This window comes from Pteropus alecto, unplaced genomic scaffold (genome assembly GCF_000325575.1).
Source record: "Pteropus alecto unplaced genomic scaffold, ASM32557v1 scaffold3, whole genome shotgun sequence".
Classification (NCBI taxonomy): domain Eukaryota; kingdom Metazoa; phylum Chordata; class Mammalia; order Chiroptera; family Pteropodidae; genus Pteropus; species Pteropus alecto.
In genome coordinates this window covers 67,005,027-67,024,163 of record NW_006442484.1, presented here as the reverse complement: position 1 = coordinate 67,024,163, position 19,137 = coordinate 67,005,027, and the positions used below count along the sequence as shown (strand labels likewise).

At 36.3% G+C, this 19,137-nt stretch overlaps 1 protein-coding gene across 1 annotated transcript in view; it reads right to left on the bottom strand.

The window, feature by feature from the left end:
• Positions 1–19,137, bottom strand: part of PARD3B (par-3 family cell polarity regulator beta) — a 905,664-nt gene that overhangs the window by 246,824 nt on the left and 639,703 nt on the right. The gene's annotated exons all lie outside the window — the stretch shown is intronic.

Below are 19,137 nucleotides of genomic sequence, written 5' to 3'. Positions count from 1 at the left end.
TGGTAGAAATGAAAGAATTCATTTTTAAATATTACTAATTTTGAAGAGCAGGTTGATGCATTAAACTGTAACTCTACTTGCATCTCTAGTTGTTTGCCCTTTAAAGAAGAGAAATTATTGTTACTTTCTTGAATGGTAATTTGTGTCAAATAAGATATCCTTGTTTTTTGAAGAAATATCAATTTTTTTTATTTTGATCAAAATTAGCATTGCTCTACAAGGCTAAGCATAAATTATTTGACTATAACATTAAAATTATATGGGTAAACTTTATTTATACATTTTATTATAGCCGCTTCTTATTTTAAGTACATTTATGTTAAAGATTTTAAATGTACAGAATTGATAAATTAATAGAATTTATCTTACAGATTCATAAGCCCCCAACTGATCATTTTTCAGTTTGGAGTTTAGTATGCAATGCAGCAACACCTAATGACCAAGGGTGACATTATAGCCTAGTTCTATTTGACACTGTAAAGATTCTGACAAAAGAAGAAGGTGTACAATACAGTCCTAGGATAGATGAAAGGAGTCAGAGAGAAGAAATAAGATGACTGCTCTTCAAAACGAACTACATAAACATATTTGAAATTTTCTTTTGTGGAGTTGCAACAGTAGAAAGGAAAAATCAACACTGAGGATACACTGAAAAGTACAGGTAAACGTAAACATAAACATGGAGAGTCTCCACTGAAAAGATTCATAATTCTTAGGTTGAGGAGAGCTATATTTGCACTTGACGGAACCTAGCTAGAGGATACTAGAAAGGAAACGATCTTGAATAAACACCCTTTCATGGTAGACAGTGTTGCTGCCTATGGCACTGTACTCAGGTGGTTATCTTCAAATCAGGCTCTGCCTTAAGGAGGTCTCTGAGTTATAAAAAATGTTGAGACAGACATTCTCTATCTCATTATTCTTTCCACATAAGGTTACATTCCTACTCCAATGATAGAGATTGTATCCATCAGACCTAAATATTGAATATATTAGTGAAAGGAGTCAGAGAGAGGAAATAAGAACATCAGACATTTGTCAGGCAGAGAACACAAACGGCCCCGTGCAGAGGCTGGACTCCATTATGAAATGGTTCTTGACTTCTTTTTAGTAACAGATTGCTTTGAGAATTAGAAGGAAATTATGACTTTTTCCATAAAAATATACACACTCATTTATAGTCAAAATTTTGCACATAAGTTTTAGACAGTTCCAGGACTGTACCTTAGAAGTTTAACTCCACACGTGCTTTACCAACACTGTGTCAATGCATGTGGATTCGCCAAAAGAATGGAAAACTAAGGTTTGTTTTCTAGAAATTCTTTACCGTAAACCTTGATAGAATATAGTTAACCTATAGGATAAGGAATGATGACATATTAGCATTCACAAAATTCAATACTATCTACCAATTTAATTTTAGCTAAGTTAAAAAGAGATAATAATGACATAACAATGCGTACTACCTTTTGGCTAAAAGTTTCAAAGTGCTTCACAAAATTGTATTGTCTTTTACATGGAAGATATCTGGGGCACAGACATTCAAAGACATATTCAGCTTACAAGAAGAACAGAGTAGATTTCAGCTTCTGTGACTATCTAAATCCTGACATCCAGAAAGATAACAAGGATTCTGTAGAGTGTTTGTACCATTTTGTACTTTGTTGTCTTACTCAGGATCAAACTATCTCCAGTTAGCAATATGGACAAATTCAGCAATATGTGGTCATGTGCCTAAGAGGGCTGTTATCACTACATTCATGTAATTTAGGAAAAGACCTGTGATGAGGAACGCTCTTGCGTTCCTGCCTTATCTGTGAAAGTTTTTTTGAATTAGGGAAATGGGAATTTTCTCATTTAAGTACTGATACTCAACAGATGTGTATCCTCACACCCTCTACAAGCTATACCTATATATTACACTACAATATCATATTATATACCATATTTATAATACTGTATCTCCTCTTCTTTCTCAAGACGAAATTAAAGTCAGACACACTTAGAGTATCCTCTCCAATATAAAGTATCCTGATTACCTAACAAATGTAATAAAAATGACTGGCAGAATACTCCCTAATTCTCTAGATCCCCATTCCTGGTTAGGTAAATTATAAATTTTGTAGATGAATTTAACTCCATTATAACTATCATATTACATTTACCTTTGTATATTTTTGTTTTCAAAATGTGTTTTCAAGTGTACAGATATTGATAAGAAAAGCCCTATGGTGATCAGAGTCTGGTAGTGCTTCCTCAGCTCCCAACTCCGGTCTTATTAATAAATCATTTGCAGCAAAATAAAAAGATTAAGAAATATGAGAAGCATTGGATTTCTAAGAATCTTTCTGCAGCAATTTTAATAATAATCTGCAGGACATTTTCCTATTTGCTATCTCATTGAAGCACATTGTGCTAAATTCAATGGTTAATGAGGCCTCATCACCAGGATGAGATATCTGCACCTTTTTGCAGAGGTCTAACTTTTGAAGTTTCATTAACCATCAGAGAAATATCCCTTACCCTTGGAAATGTGTACTCATTTACCAGAAGTCAATGCTGACTTAATTTACATTTTTAGATTAGATGGTGTTAATATAGCTCACAAAAATAAAAGAATGACACATACTGGTTTTCTTGACTTGTAATCATATTTGAAATCGCCACCCTCCTCGCTTTATAATTTCTAATTTCGCTGATTTGAGGTTGAATTGAGGCCAGCTCTTTACTTTCCTCAAATATAAGATAAAAATGATACAATGATGTAGTTCTAGCTTCAAAGTCAGTTTAGGGGTAAAGGGCATCAGGTTTGCAAATACTCTCAAGTAATATGGGGGAAATAAAACACATCCATATGGAGAGACAGAAAAAGAGAGAGAGAAATACTAGAACTAATGTAAAATGTTAACATCTGAGGAATCTGGATGAAAGGTATATAAGACTTCCTTGTACTATTTTTTGTAACTTTTCTGTAAATCTAAAATTATTTCATAATAAAAAAATTTAATAAATCTAAGTAAGTTCTGAAGTTAAAAAGATAAATGAGAAAACAGATCAAAGAATTTATAGACATGGTACATAAGGATCTCTCAGACACAATTAGTATTTGCCTCAATCTTATAAATCAACAATCAATACTCAAACACTTAGGTTGTTTAAAGTCACTGTTCTATTGGCAAGATGCAGTAATATACATTACAAAAACAATCATCCCTAAACGATATTAATGTTTCAGCTACAGCTGCCATCAATTATTTAAGAACTACTTCCTATGGAGGTTGGTAGGCTAGAAGGCAAGACCTGCAGAGAAGGTAGGGAGTATTATGGGAAGGGAACCAAAAAACAATTTTATCCTAAGACCAGAATGCTTTTTGAGCAATCTAGAACCCTGTGTATATATACATAAGGGACTATTTTCATCTGGTGTGTGTATCCAAAAGATATAGCAAAATTATGAGACTGACTAACAGAGGAGGCCACTTCCCTCCAGGCTATGCACGCCAGCAAAATAAAGAATCAACTTATTGAAATATTGGCCCAGCTAGACTTTCTTCCATTAACAATCAGTTGAGACACATTTTTAAAGCAACAGCTTAAATGAATGGCTGCATGTCTGTAATAATTTTGACTTAAAATGTCAACTGTATTTGAGATGCCATGTGCATTTAATCAATGTCTTCACATTGTAAAATAAATATACTTCAGTGTGACTGCTGTGCCAACCATAAATCATAATTCACAAAGACAAGAACATCTTATCCTCTTTATTGATAGTTGTTAATGACAGTACTGATTAAAATGGTATCTGCCTGCCATATTATTGTTAAACAGCTTATTAGAATTTCTATTACATCCTATAACCTACCACTATTTCTCTTCATGCTGATATATTTCTTATGGAATAAAACATGATAGTTAGATTTAAAGTTTGACACTAAAAATGTAAAACTAAAGAGCAGAGCTTATCAGTAAGTTTTAATCTATATTTCTCAAATTAAGAGAGTTCCTTCCGTCAGAGACTCCACTGTTCAAAGAACTTGTTTCTCTCTTTTGAAATTAACACTTGAGTTTTTCAAAATGAAAATGAATACTCTGGATAAAAAAAAAAGACACAAGAGAAAAAAATACCAATTGTCATTTAAAAGTCACATCAGCCTATGGAAACAATTTCAAGTAGAAATGGATTGTTAGTTATTATTTCTAGAATGAATTTCCTGGAATCAAGAATAAGCTCAGCAATCTACTCTTGAATGCATACTATGGCCAAGGCGGTAAGCAACAGCAAATTTAGAGTCAGATAGGCCCAACAACATAGGATCACTGGGGATGGGGATTAGATAGAGTCCCACTAACTAGGATAATAATGGCTGGAGAAATCACACAAAGGCATTGGATAGGGTCTGCCTGAGAGAGGTCAGCTAGCTAGTCTAGAAGTGGTCCATTTAGGTCTTTTTCATCAGCAGCACAGGCCATGGCAGCGAAGAGAGCAAATGACAGATGAGTACTTACAAATCAAATAAAATACATGAGGTTTAAGGAAAAATGTCCTGTAACTAGGGGTTGGAGATGGAGCCAGGAGCTGGTGTGCTGGGAGTGACCTCTCAGAAACGAGTTCTACTATACCAGTGCTCCAGTTTAAGAGGGGGTTTAAAATGAGGCCTACATGGGACTGTGTGTTTTAGGCAATGTTCCTGGGCAGAGCTCAAGTAAAAGCCAACATGGTATGGAGTTGTATTTGGTTAAGAATCATGATTGCTCAGAGCTCCACAGCTTTATTGAGCTCTGTGGTTGGGCTACCAGGTGCCAGGTACGGAGACCATGTATACAAAGCTGACCAAGGTCTAGGGAGAGATGACTGATAATCTACCTCTGTGCTTATTCAGAAAACTAGAATCAGAAGGAACCTGAAAAGTGGGTTACAATTACGAGAAGATACAAGGGGAAGGCAGAAGAAGGGAAAATGAAGCAAAAGCAGAGGTATGCAGAGAACACAAAAATTCACACATGGTTTTTGCACTCCAGGTGGTTACAAAACCAATGGAAAGTACGAAGATGATCAGTCCAGCTCTGATGCAAGTCTAGAGTAATCAGACCTGGCCAACGACTTTTCCCTGAAGTGTGCCTGAGCATGCCGAGACTGAGAAGATGGTGGGTGAGCTGGAGTTAGAAGGCTAATCAAAGAATTTGAAATGTCTGGGGAGAAATTTCAATCTGCCTGAGAGCATGAGAATGATCTACCATGTCCTCATGTCTGAATTTGTTGCAATAATTCCCTGGCACCTTTGCTTATTTTTAATAATACAAGAACTATCATCTGTATTACTATTAAACGTGTAGATTTTGGATTACTCTAGTGTGTGTGTGTGTGTGTGTGTGTGTGTGTAGTTTCTTTATCCACCTCCTTTTCCTCAAGTCATAATATAGGAAAAGAAATTGTATTTGAAAATAGCAAAACAAAATTAAGGGGAGAAGATAGAATAAACAGGAAAAATATTCTGATAGCGAGTGTCAATTAACTTGCCAGACTTTTTACAAAAGTGTGTTAATAATCATATCACTCTAGACAGTAAATGCCTTAGCAGAGTGGGGATAATGAAGGCATGACAGAGACATGGGGAAAGCATGGGTAGTCTTGTGAAGAATGTCTGGGTCAAAGTTCTAGGAAATTGGTCAAAGCTACCCCTTTCATTTTACAGTCCATCTTCATCATAAAAGCTGCTTCTTCACATACTTCAAAAATTCCAGGAGGCAAAAAGAAAGCAGAACAAATCTATGATATTGATTTTCTACTATACATTGACTAGAGTTCAAATTTAAAGTGGAAAATTATAGTCCTTGGAGAAGAAGAAACCTATCAATGGGAGGAACTAATACCCCAAACCCCCGAATTAGGGTTTTTACAGTTCACTGGTGATTTTGTCTACAATCAGTCACAACTGTTATTTCTGGTCAATGTACTTCCAGCTCACTCTTTTTTGAGTTTTAAATTATATATTTTTAAGGATTCTTTTGTTGGCAAGTGGGGTGTTGCTTTTAGTCATTCTCTGCTGAGACATTTCTACTTTGATTTCTGGAGCTATGTGGCTTTTCCAGATACTAAAAAGCCTTAAGAGAATAGATGGCCGCTCAGGTTAAAGCAAGCACAAAAAACTAAGGTAATAGAAGAGCTCACTCAAGTTTTCTTTTATAGCTTCCACTCTTTTATATGTGTGTGTGTGTGTGTGTGTGTGTGTGTGTGTATTTAAATTTATAGCACAGAGTTTTAAAATTTGTAGTATTAAAAATTACTTTTTATATGTGTTTTATTTTTCAAATAATTTTTATGACTATATAGTAGCACATAAACAAAGAGTGGGGAGGGAGGGAGGGAAAGAATCAGATAATGATCCTTCAGGAACGTTGATCACCCTGGGAATGAATGCAGACTAGGGTGATCAACTGTCCCGATTTGCTTAAAACTGACAAATTTCCTTGGGCATGGGATTTTCAGTGCTCGAACTGGGATAAGTTGGTTCCTCTAATGCAGACCAAAAGATATGTTAAGTATGAATATGTTTAAAGGCCAAATTTTTCATTTTACCTCTGATTCATTTTTCTGTTTTGGCAAGTTAAATGTTAATAGTCTGCGCAATTTCCCTCAATTCAGTGTCATTTCACCTTGTGAAACTGACTTTTTGGATAACCAACCCTTACTTATTTTAGTCTATAGACACATCTATCATATAATCGTTTCCAGCCAGTTGCCAAGTGGTTGATGACCATGGTAATAATTTACACACATATTGCAAGTATATAAAAAGTATGCATTTCCCAGGCAAAGAAAAACTTCCATTCAAGAAAGCAGTCACACAGCTGAGCTTAGATATCAAGGCATCTGACAATTCAGTATTTTTAACAATTATACTGCATGCAGTTTGACAATAGTTTTATGGAATTCAAGTATGCTCTGGTTATTTAAAAGGAGCTTAGTAAGTTTTATGCAATTTTAATATTAGAACATGTATGCCCCTCCATAAGAACCATGAGAGCACATCTGACTTGTTCATTGTGAGTATCTCCAAACTGAGCACTGGGACTGCTACTTAGTAGGCCACAATAAATATATGTTGAATGAATAAAAGAAAATGTCAGAGGGAAAAAAAGTAATAAAAGATTGGTTGTATACTAATCATGACATGTTTATTGTACAATTAGCAGTTGCTTGCTCAATAGGATTGAGTAAGTTATTTCAGAAAAGATGGGGGATGTCCCACTCCAGCTAGAAAAGCAGCTTGGAAAGAGATTTTTAAAAATCCATTTATTTAAAAAAGGCCTGACGTAGATTTTTTACAGGTAGAGAGATAGCGAGGGATTGGAGGAGATTCATCTGAATTTCAACGACAATTATGGTCATAACCTTACAATTTAGCTCTTAATGTAAAGCCTACTATCATTGCTAATAATTTCATATTTATGGGTCATCTTAATTAGATAGTGAGTTTAAGTGAAGGGTTCACGCTTTATATTTTTTTCTTGGTTTCCCCAGAGTAGCATGTAATAGATATTCAAGTAATGAACTGATTGGCACATTCTTTTCATATCATTTTAGATGGATAGTTATCCTTTCTACTTTTAAAGTACTTCAGGGAGGTCAATTCCACAACCTGTTCAGAAACCTCATTCCAGTGCTTAACAACTATCTTCTTTTTTATATCTAACCTCATTTTTCCCTGATAGTGATTTTGGCCCATTTTCTTAAGCACTGTCCTCAGTGGAGATGGAAAACAGCTGGTTACTATTACCAGTTAACTCATCCTTCAACTTCTTCTTCAAGCAGAAATTTAAAAAAAATAATTAACTCCCAATACAGTTCACCTTCTTTCTTATTTTTGAACCATTTCCGCCGTTTTCATTATTTTTAATACTATTATCTAGAATGACTAAAGGGCACAACATTTTAATATCCAAACAAGTCTACTCCAATTAGCACACCACATAATCTAGTCAGTCAATCAGGAAAAGCTCATTAAAGGCCAACACTGCGAAAAGCACTGTGAGGAGGTCTCTTTGCTTAAAGGAATTTACAATCCCACCAAGGACATGAGACAGACATGTAAAACCCACACCCAAAACCAAGCTGGCCTATGGGAAGCACTAAATGAGAAGATACGGATTATAAAAGTTTTGATGAGAAAGAAGGTAATGAAGGTCAAAGCATTTATAAAGGAGATGGGGCTTAAGGTGGGTTTCAGAAACCTGGCAAGACTGACAGAGAGAGAAGGAAGGAGGGACGTGAAGAGAGGAGGGGAGGGGAAGGAAAGGGAAGTGGAGGGAAGGGGAAGAGAGAGAGGAGGTAGGTCATCCTAAGCCAGGATGCAATTTTAGGGCTTTAGAAAGTTTGTTCTGGGTAATAGGGTATAATCTGGTTAGAGCGGTAAGTCTGTAGAGAGGAGCAGTAAAAAACAATAGAAAAAAATGAATGAGGATGAGAAAATAGAGGGTAATAAATACCAAACTAAGTAGTTTGAATTTTATGAGTTAGTAGCTCCCAAATAGAGGTTCCTGGGACTGCCTCCATCAGACCCATCAAAGATTCCCAGACCCCACCCTAAACCTAATGACTTAGAATCTCTGATAAGGTCCAGTAATCTTTATTCTTAACAAGCTCTGTAGATGACTCTACAGTTGGATTTTTGAGGATTACTAGGTAATTGGGAATCATCTTAGCTCCTGGAACAGATTACTATTAATAGGTTATATTTTAAGAACATGCTGTGTGCCAGGCATTTTTCATATATAATCTCATTTACTCTCAAAACAACTCTATTAGGCAGATGCTCTTATTATTCCAATTTCACAGGAGAGGAGGCTGAAGCACAGAATGGTTAAGTAGTTGCTAAAGCACTGACAGCTAGAAAGAAACAGAGCTGGGATTTGAATCTGAGGAGAACGACTCCAGAGGATCTGTTCTTTGCCACTGTATTATATTGCATTTTAGTGCAGAAGGTGTTCATTAAATATTTGATAACAGTGAAGGAATGATTGGTAGCTATGTCTGGGATGAACTGGAATAAAGGAAGGAAGAAAGCAGGCAAATCAGAAGTCTATTGAAATAATCTAGTTATAAATAACAAAGATCATGATTAGAGTATAGCAGTGGAAAAGAAAAAAAAAAAGGTCCAGATGTAAGAGACAGCATTTTGCAAGTATCAACAGGATTGATGGCTGATGAAAGGTGGGAATGAGAAGAGGGAGGCATCTTGGATACCAAAGGATTCCTGGCAGTGCCTCAAGCAGAATTAGGAAAGTCAGGATGAGCTCTTGACTTGGTTGGGTGGATGATGAATTAGACTTTAGACATGTTGAAGCTGAGACTGAGGCAGGGCCACCATGCAGCAATGATCAGCAGCTAGCTGGGGAAGCAAAGCTGGATTGTCTCCAAAATCCTGGTGAATATTATTTAGCATGGTTCAGTTAATAGTCCTAGATGTGCAATCCAATATTACTTGTATATCTCTTAACCATTTTTCAATTTGCATATCTCCTATATCTGTGTATAATTGTTCTGGGAAGCCTCTCTTTTTCTGTGAGGAAAACAATTATAGTTATTATGCCAAAGATTCTTTTTCCTTAATTCTGAACCATCTCATGTTATTAAATTCCTGTTTTACATGTTGGCTTAAGAAAATCCAATGATGGCAAAAATGAAGTATGGGTTCTACAGGGTGTATGAAAGCATACACATAATTATGGCTGGTATTAATGCATTATTAGGTGCAAATACAATAGTAGCAATGATCGATATTATCTTGGTATTATCTTGGTATTATCTCAGTTCAAAATCTGGCTCTAGACAGGCTGTTTCACTTCTAAATGTCTCAATCTTTACTATTTGCAAAGTAAAGCTACTACTTGCCACATTCATCTCCATGCATCTTGAAGATGGATGTTAGTAAATTACACTGATGTTCTCAGATAAAAGGTGCTAAATAAAGAACTAATTCCATTTTTCCTTCAAGCAAATTATTAAATCTATACATGTCATTATCTAACAGTATTAAGTAAACATCCTACAAGGACATGACATTGTGCTGGAATAGTAAAAAGCAAATTAGGCAAATAAGTCCCAACTAGGAACTTATGAGTACTTATATATATGAATAAAACTGTTATTAATATGTTTTATTAGTTATTTAATATGAGTATGCAAATAGGTCCATTAGGAAATCTTTTCCATTTTACTAATCCAGCATCTTAAATGATTAGATTTCACCTTAAATACTAATGAAGTTTATTTATTAATCTGTATCTTCTGCTTTAGTACCTGTGAAAATTCTTTTTAGCATATCAATTTCTCTAAAAGTTAAGCCAATTTTTTTTCCACTGGACTTTTGTTTTTATCTGTTAACAAATTTAAACCTCATTATCCTAGAGAAGTAATGAGATAAAGGGGTCTATTCTTCAGTGCTCTTTCATGATTCACATTAACATTAATGGCAGTTGTGCACACATATTAAGAGGAGACGAGAACCTTAATTAAACAAACAAGCCTTTCAGTTGATACTCTACGTGATCATTTTTACTGTGATAAGTACGAGAAAATCATCTTGCTTTGGACAGCTATAATAAACAGAGCTACAGAGTAATCAAGATTACATAGGGTAGGAGGGAAGGTGGTGGAGAGCAGTCAGATTTTAAAATGATTTGAACACAAGCTACCCATCCATTTTTATACTAATTAACTCCATCCATGCCCCTCGCTCCTCCATGAACACATATTCAAAAAATAAAAAAATAAAATTTGCAGACATGCTTGACAGCTGAAAAAAAAATATTAAGAAGTACAAATTGCTAGTATAAAAATAGTCATTGGGATATAAAGTACAGCATAGGCAATATAGTCAATGACATTATAATAACTATGTATGGTGTCAGAGGGGTACTAACCTTTTTGGGGTGAGCACTTTGTAATGGTATATAAATGTCTAGCTACTATGTTGTACAACTGAAACTAACATAATATTGCATGTCAACTAGAATTGAAAAAATTTTTTAAAAGTTGGACACAGATTAGACACAGAGTTACCATATGACCCAGCAACTTCCCAAGTCATACACCTCATTGTCCCAAGACATGCCCAAGAAAAATGAAAATACATATCTATACAAAAGCTTATAGAATAATGTTCCTAGTAGCATTATTCATAACAGTAAAAAAGTAGAAATATGGCTAAATGTCCATCAACTGATGAACGGATAAACAAAATGTAGCATACGCATACAATGGGATATTATTCAGCAATAAAAAGAAATGAATTGCTGAAATAAACTACAGTATAGGTGGACCTTGAAAACATTCCTCTAGGTGAAAGAAATCAGTCACAAAGGCCCACGTATTGTATAATTCCATTTATATGAAATGTCCAGAATAGGTAAATCCACAGAGATGGAGATTGGTGGTTGCCTAGGACAGGGCTATGGGGGTGGAGGGTAAATGGAAATAAGGAGTGGATGCAAATGGGTACAATGCTTCTTTCTGGGGTAATGAAAATGTTCTAAATTAATTGTGGTGATAGTTGCACAACTCTGTGAATATACTAAAAATCACTGAATTATACACTACAAATGGGTGAATGTGATGGTATATGAATTAAATTTCAATAAAGCTGTTATTTTAAAAAGTAGGTATGAGAACCTAACTGTTGCGATTAAGACAGTTATTAAAGAGATTTGCAGAATGTAAAAAAATAATAATCATAAGTAAAGTCAGACACCAAACAAACTCCGAATGCTGAGCACTGCAGCAGCTCATTTTTCCTAGCGTCAGGCCATCAGAAGAGTAGCCCATCTGTCTCTGGGTCTTCTTTTTGTTAAGAAATAAATGCCAACCAAACAAGCCTAAGTTTGTTTGATCCAAATGTAATCTATACTTTCTAGTTATCATCCTGGCATGTATCTTCGTTGTTTTATTATCACTTGCCCTATTCACATAAGTACTCTCTTTCACCTCTTTACACTCTCCTGTTCATGATCTATTCATTTTGTGGTGTTAATTGTCCTCTCTGGTCCTTAGTTGCAAATGAACAAAAGCTAGGACATATAATACATAAATATATAAATATTATCATCTATTGCACCACTGGGTTTAATAGAAGTAGATATTGGTATATCTACTTCGCAATTCTATTATGGGCTCAACACTGCTGGTCATAAAAAGTAGCATTCTGAGCCCAGGCCTGTGATAGTAATAATGAACAATAATAATAAAAAAAAGGGTCACTGCTCTTTCCAACTTGAATGAAAAATTAAAATTGCTAGGGCACTTAGCTCAAAGGAAAATTGGCAAATTAACAAAACAAAGAAACAAAGTATTCATGGCTCATACTGTAAAAGAGAAAGTAAATTATTTAAGATGAACTGTGAGGTGAGAAAATTCAGTTACCAAATAGACAAAAAAAATGAACGTTAACAAAATTCCGACATGTTTTTTGGTTCTATTTCTTTTCCTCTGCAACCAGAGAGAGTCGGGGAGAAGGATGGAAGGCTGCACCCATACCAGTCTTTGACATGCAAATTATTTTGGCCAGTCATATATTTCTCTCAGGCTCAATATGTGTAGCCATTTTGCCCTGATTTGTAAGGCTCTCTGTATTCAATGTATTTTTATATTTGGCTTGATGTTGAATTAAGAACTTTGACCTACTCTGGCTTTTTTCATTTTTCATCTAAAATTTCATGTTTCACACTGGCCTCTACTTCATGAAGCAAAGCAACTTAACTCTAGCCTGTTATTGGCCTTCTGCCTTTGGGGAAATGACTGTTAAAATTTCATTGGCCTGGCTGCATTAGCTGGGTTACCCTTTGTGTCCATAAAGTTGAAGGGATATCCAGACATTTTACAGCCACTATCTAGAAAGAGGTAATGACAGGCATGGCCACATTACATTTATTGTACACGAGACCTATAACAGCCGTTATGGGATCAAGGTAAAGAGGAGAAATGTACGATAGATGTCATGCTCCCTGGAGATTTAAGTATTCGGTCTCTAACCTAATTTAAAAATCAAGTCAAAATGTATCTTTACGGGTAATGTATCATAAGACAAATTCCAAGGCAGCTCAATGAAATAACTATGAGCTATGTATTAAGAATATCAAGACCACAGCCTTGTAGCCATGGCTTGGTCCCGGCCCAGTGCCTTCCACCCTGGGCAGCAGGGGTACCCGCCCCAGCCTACCATAGCTGCCTCTGGGCCTCAGCCTGGCCTCACTGCTTTCCAGGGGCTGCATGTCCCCGTTTTTCCCACCACTGGCCTTAACCGGTCCATACACTATGTCTGAAACACATGAAGAAAAAAGAAAAAAAAAAACCCGTTTCTCTATTTGAGTCCATTTTCTATATGTATTCAGCACCATTAAGAGATTAGATAACCTTTGAAAATAGTTCATGGTTACATTTAGAAAGGGGTGAGCCAAAGCTTATAGAATATATATGACTGAATGATTTTAGCTATGTCATAACTTATTGTAGTTTATTACGCAAAACTGTCCAGGCTAAAGCATGCCCACCTCAAAGACACATAGCGATTAGAGGAAAAATAAAAAATCAAAACCAATTTAGTGGGCTCCAAGTCAAAAGCAATATCTGATGACTGGCTCTCTGGGGTAGGGCCATGGGGGAAGACAAATCAGGCACTATACGGATAGCTTAGCTTAATGTAAATTGTTGAACTTATACTTCACAACAACTTGGAGAGGATGTGATATTATCCCCAATTTACTGATGAGTAGACTGAGATGCAAAGGGATTAACGAAGAAGGCCTGGAGATTAAGATATTCAGAGCTTGCAAGCGAGAGATTTTTAAGTAGGTTAAGTTTTAACTTGGTGGTAGTGATATCTGTCTGTGTTGTTGGTCGTGCTGGTGGTGGTGGTGGTGAGAGAGAGAGAGAGAGAGAGCGAGCGAGCGAGCGAGAGAGAGAGAGAGAGTGTGTGTGTGTGTGTGTGTGTGTGTGTGTGTGTGTGTGTAGGAATATTCTCTTCAAAACAATTCATAGCAGGATCCAGTATATAGAGGTGACCTGGTTTCAATAACATATATAGTACATTTTAGTATAAAGCAAACGAACATAGATGCTTTAGATTTGCAAAGCTTAGAAATAAAAGAGTTGATGCCTCTAGATTTTTACAAATACTTTTGTCATTAGGGTTATTATTCAGGTTTTTCTAAGTAGACACTGAACAGTATACCCTTGTGGTATAGCTAAGCTATATTAGCTGAGTTAAGAAGAAATAATAAAGAATATACAACTGACGGGCTAAAAGGAATAGAGTTCACTATTTAGAGACCACATTTTTTAAGAATGTTTACTTCAGGTATAATAGAACTTTGTATACTAAAACAGACACAGTTGGGTTTAGCTTTCTCTTACAGCTTTACATGAAGATGGTTTAAAAATAACCTTCCCATATTCATATGCTGCAAAAAAAAAAAAAAAAAAAAGCAGGCATAAAGTGCTTTGGAATTAGTATGTATTACAGTGTGCTAAGTTCTGATAACATATCTGCTGAAAATTCAGTGTAGCCTGGCAGAAGCATACTCTGATGGCTGTTAGACAGTTACCGAGGGTGAGATGACACCATCCCTTCTGACTTCTTACCTTCTTCATAGCACCTTCTACCATCTGAAAGGATCTCAATTGTTTTGAGTTAGTTGTTTATTCTCTCCCCCACACTGGAATGTAAGTTCCACAAGAGCCATGGCCTGGTTGTCTTGTTTGGCACAGAATAAAATGACTGTTGATTTCTTTGCATTGAAGGTCCTACTGCTTTGTCCCAGAGGTATCTTAGGAAAATGTCCCACCACTCCTTGAGTAATTCATTGTTACAAGTTGTTTACATGTTTATGCAATATTTTGCTTGTTTTTGTTTTAAACTCACCACATGAAATTCAAGTCTTTGATTTTTCCTTGCTTTACTAAGACCAAAAAAAAAAAAAAAGTACCACCATAAGAGCAGGGCTCTCATTGCTGTAGGCCCAGTGCCTAGAACAGTGCCTGATGCAAAGTAGTCCTTCAACAGAATTGAATCAATGGAGAATAAATATGAAAGTGCTAGGCAAAGAGTAAGCATTCAAAATATGTTACTAATCAAATAAATATGGGCAAAAATATTAAAAACAGAGATGAAGTTTCTATTGGCAGGTTTTACATTTCGCTCTTTGCTAATCCACTAGAAAAGAGTTTATTAAGCATAGTTCCTTTGGGTACCAAATCACACAAAAATATATAGGAGAAAGTATTTGATTAATAATATTAAGGTTTTCCATTCAGGGTCCAGAACAAGTTGACAGTTCAAAGATTTTTGAAGTGAGTGGCCTATAATTTCAAGAGGAGGCAACAGAAACTATGATATGAAAGAATGGATTTTAAATACAAATCTTTGACACACTTTGGTTAAAAGAATATACAGATAGACAAGGTTATTAAATACTTAATAAATCGGGGGCTGACTTCTGGGTTTTTCACTTTAGGCAGGGTAAGATTATTAGCCAAAGGATATTTCTCTTTAGTGCTTAGGAAATATCTGCTAGACCCCAGGAAGGCGCCAGAGACTGATAAACAATGGGCTTGGCTACTGAGGGGGGTTTGAGCTTCACCCTTCGGCTACAAGGAGCCATAGGCAGTCTTTCTGCAGGGTAGAGCTATGAAGAATTCAATGCCTTAAGGAATCTAAACACAATGGAGAACTTTAAACACCTTGATCCCCCAAATTTCTCTTTCAATAGGAGGCAAACAGAGGATACAGGGAAACTACCACAGTTGGTAGGTTTTTGAGCTGTACATTTTTCCACAATAATTTATGATCTGTGTTAAGAGCCACAGTTGAATCTGCAAGGAGGTAATTCTTAAATCAGCAAAGTGTAAGCAAACGGGAATACATATAAGGATATGAGACAATAAACATAAGGATATGAATGAATGAGACCTCTCATAATTTTTTCAAAAGGATCAAGAGTAGGTTAACTTAACTAATGAGCTAGACTGTCCTACTACACACCATCGACATGAACAGACTAGCTAATATCAGAAAAGCACATGACACAGCTTTTTACGAGCAAGAGCATAGTCACTGCTAACACATTCTCACTTCCATTATGCACAACTTGGTGAAGAGGAGAAGGCAGAATTTCAGTTCTCATCCACACCATTGGCTAGGTGGCATGGTACATGGTACAACTGCACAACCTACTTTAAATTATGTTCGGGAAAGTGTCTGTGAAATGTAGATGATGGAAAAAAATAATACATATTTAAGCAACACATCTAACTCCTAGAGAACCTTAAAGCAATCAATCTTTTTTAAATAAGAAAGAAACTAAGTCAATAGCATCTGAGCAACAGATGAGAACTAAAGCAAAATCTGTTGGCTAATGGTAACAGCTTTTGTGTTTTTTGTTGTTGAAAATGTGCATGTAGCAGCAACTCCAATATGCTCGCAAACTCAGATGCAAGAGGCTATGGTAAACAGTTGCTATTTTTACATGGGAGATAAAATCAAACACCACCTTTCAGATCTTAATTTTGCTAAAATAGTAAAAGGAAACAAAACCCAAGCTGCTAGATGTCTAAAGAATCTAGGAGGACCTGTGATTTCTACCAGGGGAAAATATAGCATGTATTGGACAATAAAAGGAAGAGCCAGCTCTGTATTATAGACAATGGAGAATGAACTACCTGAATTAAATCATCTGAAGTAAAATATAAAGTTCAGGCTTAATTTAGTAATATTCTAGAAAATGGGAAGCTCTGAAAGTTTTTATATTTATAGACAAATTAAATCTTCATGTTTTTTTCTTTAACATCTTAAAGAGGACATTTTTCCCTTATAAAATACTACATTATGAAAGTAGTAGTAATAATTATGATAGAATTATATTAGTTTTCTATTGATGCTGTAAAAAATGACCACAAACTTAGTGGCTTAAACAACAGAAATAGGCTGAAATTAAGGGGTTGGCAGGCTACATCCCTTTTCGGAGGCCCCCCAGAAAGAATCCATTTCCTTGATCTTTCCACCTTCTAGAGGCTGCCCACATTCCTTGGCTCATGACCCCCTTCCGCCATTTCAAATATTCCATTTCTCTGTACCTTTGTTCCATAGTCACATCTTCCTTTTTCATTTTTATGCTCCCTTGTGATTACATTGGCCTACTTGGAAAAAATCCAGGATAATCACCTCATCTTAAGGTCGGCTGATGAGCAACCTTAATTCTCCTTTGCCATGCACAGGTACTGGGGATTGAAACAGGTACATCTTTAGGTGGCCTTATTCTGTTTACAACAATATTTAACATTTACCAAATGTTTATTACTTGCCAGGCACTGTTCTAAGCATATAACATGTAATTAAATGAATAAAATTCTCATAATGAAGGTAGATTTTTTTATCATCCGCATTTTTCAGATGAGGAAACTGAGGCATAAAGAGATTAAATAACTTGCTCAATGTTATCTAGGTAGAAAGTAGAAGAGCCAAGATTGAACTCAGAAGTCCATATGCACAGCCTGTATTTTTAACCTCTAAGCTCTATAGCCCATAAATTCTGGCAATCATAATCATTACCTGGAAAAAGGGCAAGTTTAAAATTCAAAATGTCAGAAGCAAAGAGAGTCTACAGAGACCACAAGGAAAAACAAACCAATGTCTATTGAGAAATTCATCCACTGGTATCAATATTATTTGTATCCCCTAAATGTCACTTTGCAGTTTCAAGGACACACACACACAGACACACAGACACACAGACACACACACACACACACATACACTGCAGATATATATATTACTTAAACGAACACACACACACACACACACACACACACACACACACACACACACACTGCAGATATATATTACGTATGTGAATAACATATAAAATAAAATTTTCCATTTCTGTCTGAAATTTCAGCTGAAGATCACAAACTGAGAACATCTGATGATAAACACCACCCAGCATCCTCAAGAGAGATATCTCCTAAGAGTTTTATATGAGGTTCCAATCAAGTATCACCTCCCATTACACACCTTCAGCCCATGAAAGAGTATAGAGATTGAGTTGGAGATTTTCTGTGATGAGGAATTATAGGAGTAAAGAAAGTAATAGAAAGGATGCTTCCATCTCTTACCCCTAACAAAATGAATGAGGAGGCTACAAGAAAAACCCTCAGAGAAGGCAATTGTATGAAAGCAGACTGCCATCCCACTTCCTATTGGTTTGCTTGGTGACTTGCAAACAGTTACTGACCTTCCTCATGCATGATAGCATCTTTTGGAGAGTTTGGCATGTGGCCTTTGAGCTGGGGAGCCACAGTTATGCTTGACTATGCCCTAGAGAAGTCTGAAGATGCCAGGCTGCCCAGGGAAATCCCTATGGCAGGGTCAGGAGGAAGAAGGGCAGTGGGAACAGGCTATACTTGTGTCATTCAGAGGGGCAAGAGGTCATCATACTAGTGAGCTAAGTGGATGCTATAGAAGGACAATAGGCTAAAGCCATCTAGAAGTGACACCATCCAAGAAGTTGATCAGCCAGGGTAAGGAGAATCCAGGGCTGCACTGTCTGAGGTCAGAGGTTCAGGGCCCTAGGGTCTCAGGAAGTCAGTGAGAAAATGAAATTCCCATATCAGTGATTGGTGCAGTAAGGAGCTCCCTGAAAAAAAACACAAAGGTGGCCCACAAAGGGTCCCTGGTGGCCAGATTATACCAGACACAACCCGTTAAGTAAAACTCTATCCTTGTTTTAACAATGTCCTTCCCTTCCTCCTGGTTCTAGGGACTGTGAAGCAGAAGGCAGAATCCTGCCACCACACCATAGGGTCCTTCCTACTTGAGGCCTGAGGGGCAGGGAGGGAGATGTTTTGATTAACATTAGATTCCATGTTTAGACCCTTACAAAAGAGGTTGTTATAATTCCCAAAGCGACCAGAATGCCATCAGCTAGAGAACTGAGATGTCATCAAATTGTGGACATCTTGACAGCAACAATAGAGCATATTTGAAGGTACCTTAGGAGAAGAAATAAAGGTGTTTTTTTGGTTGGACCCTGCTGAGCCATGCCTAGTCAATGCACCGACCGCATATGAAATCTTATCTCACAACC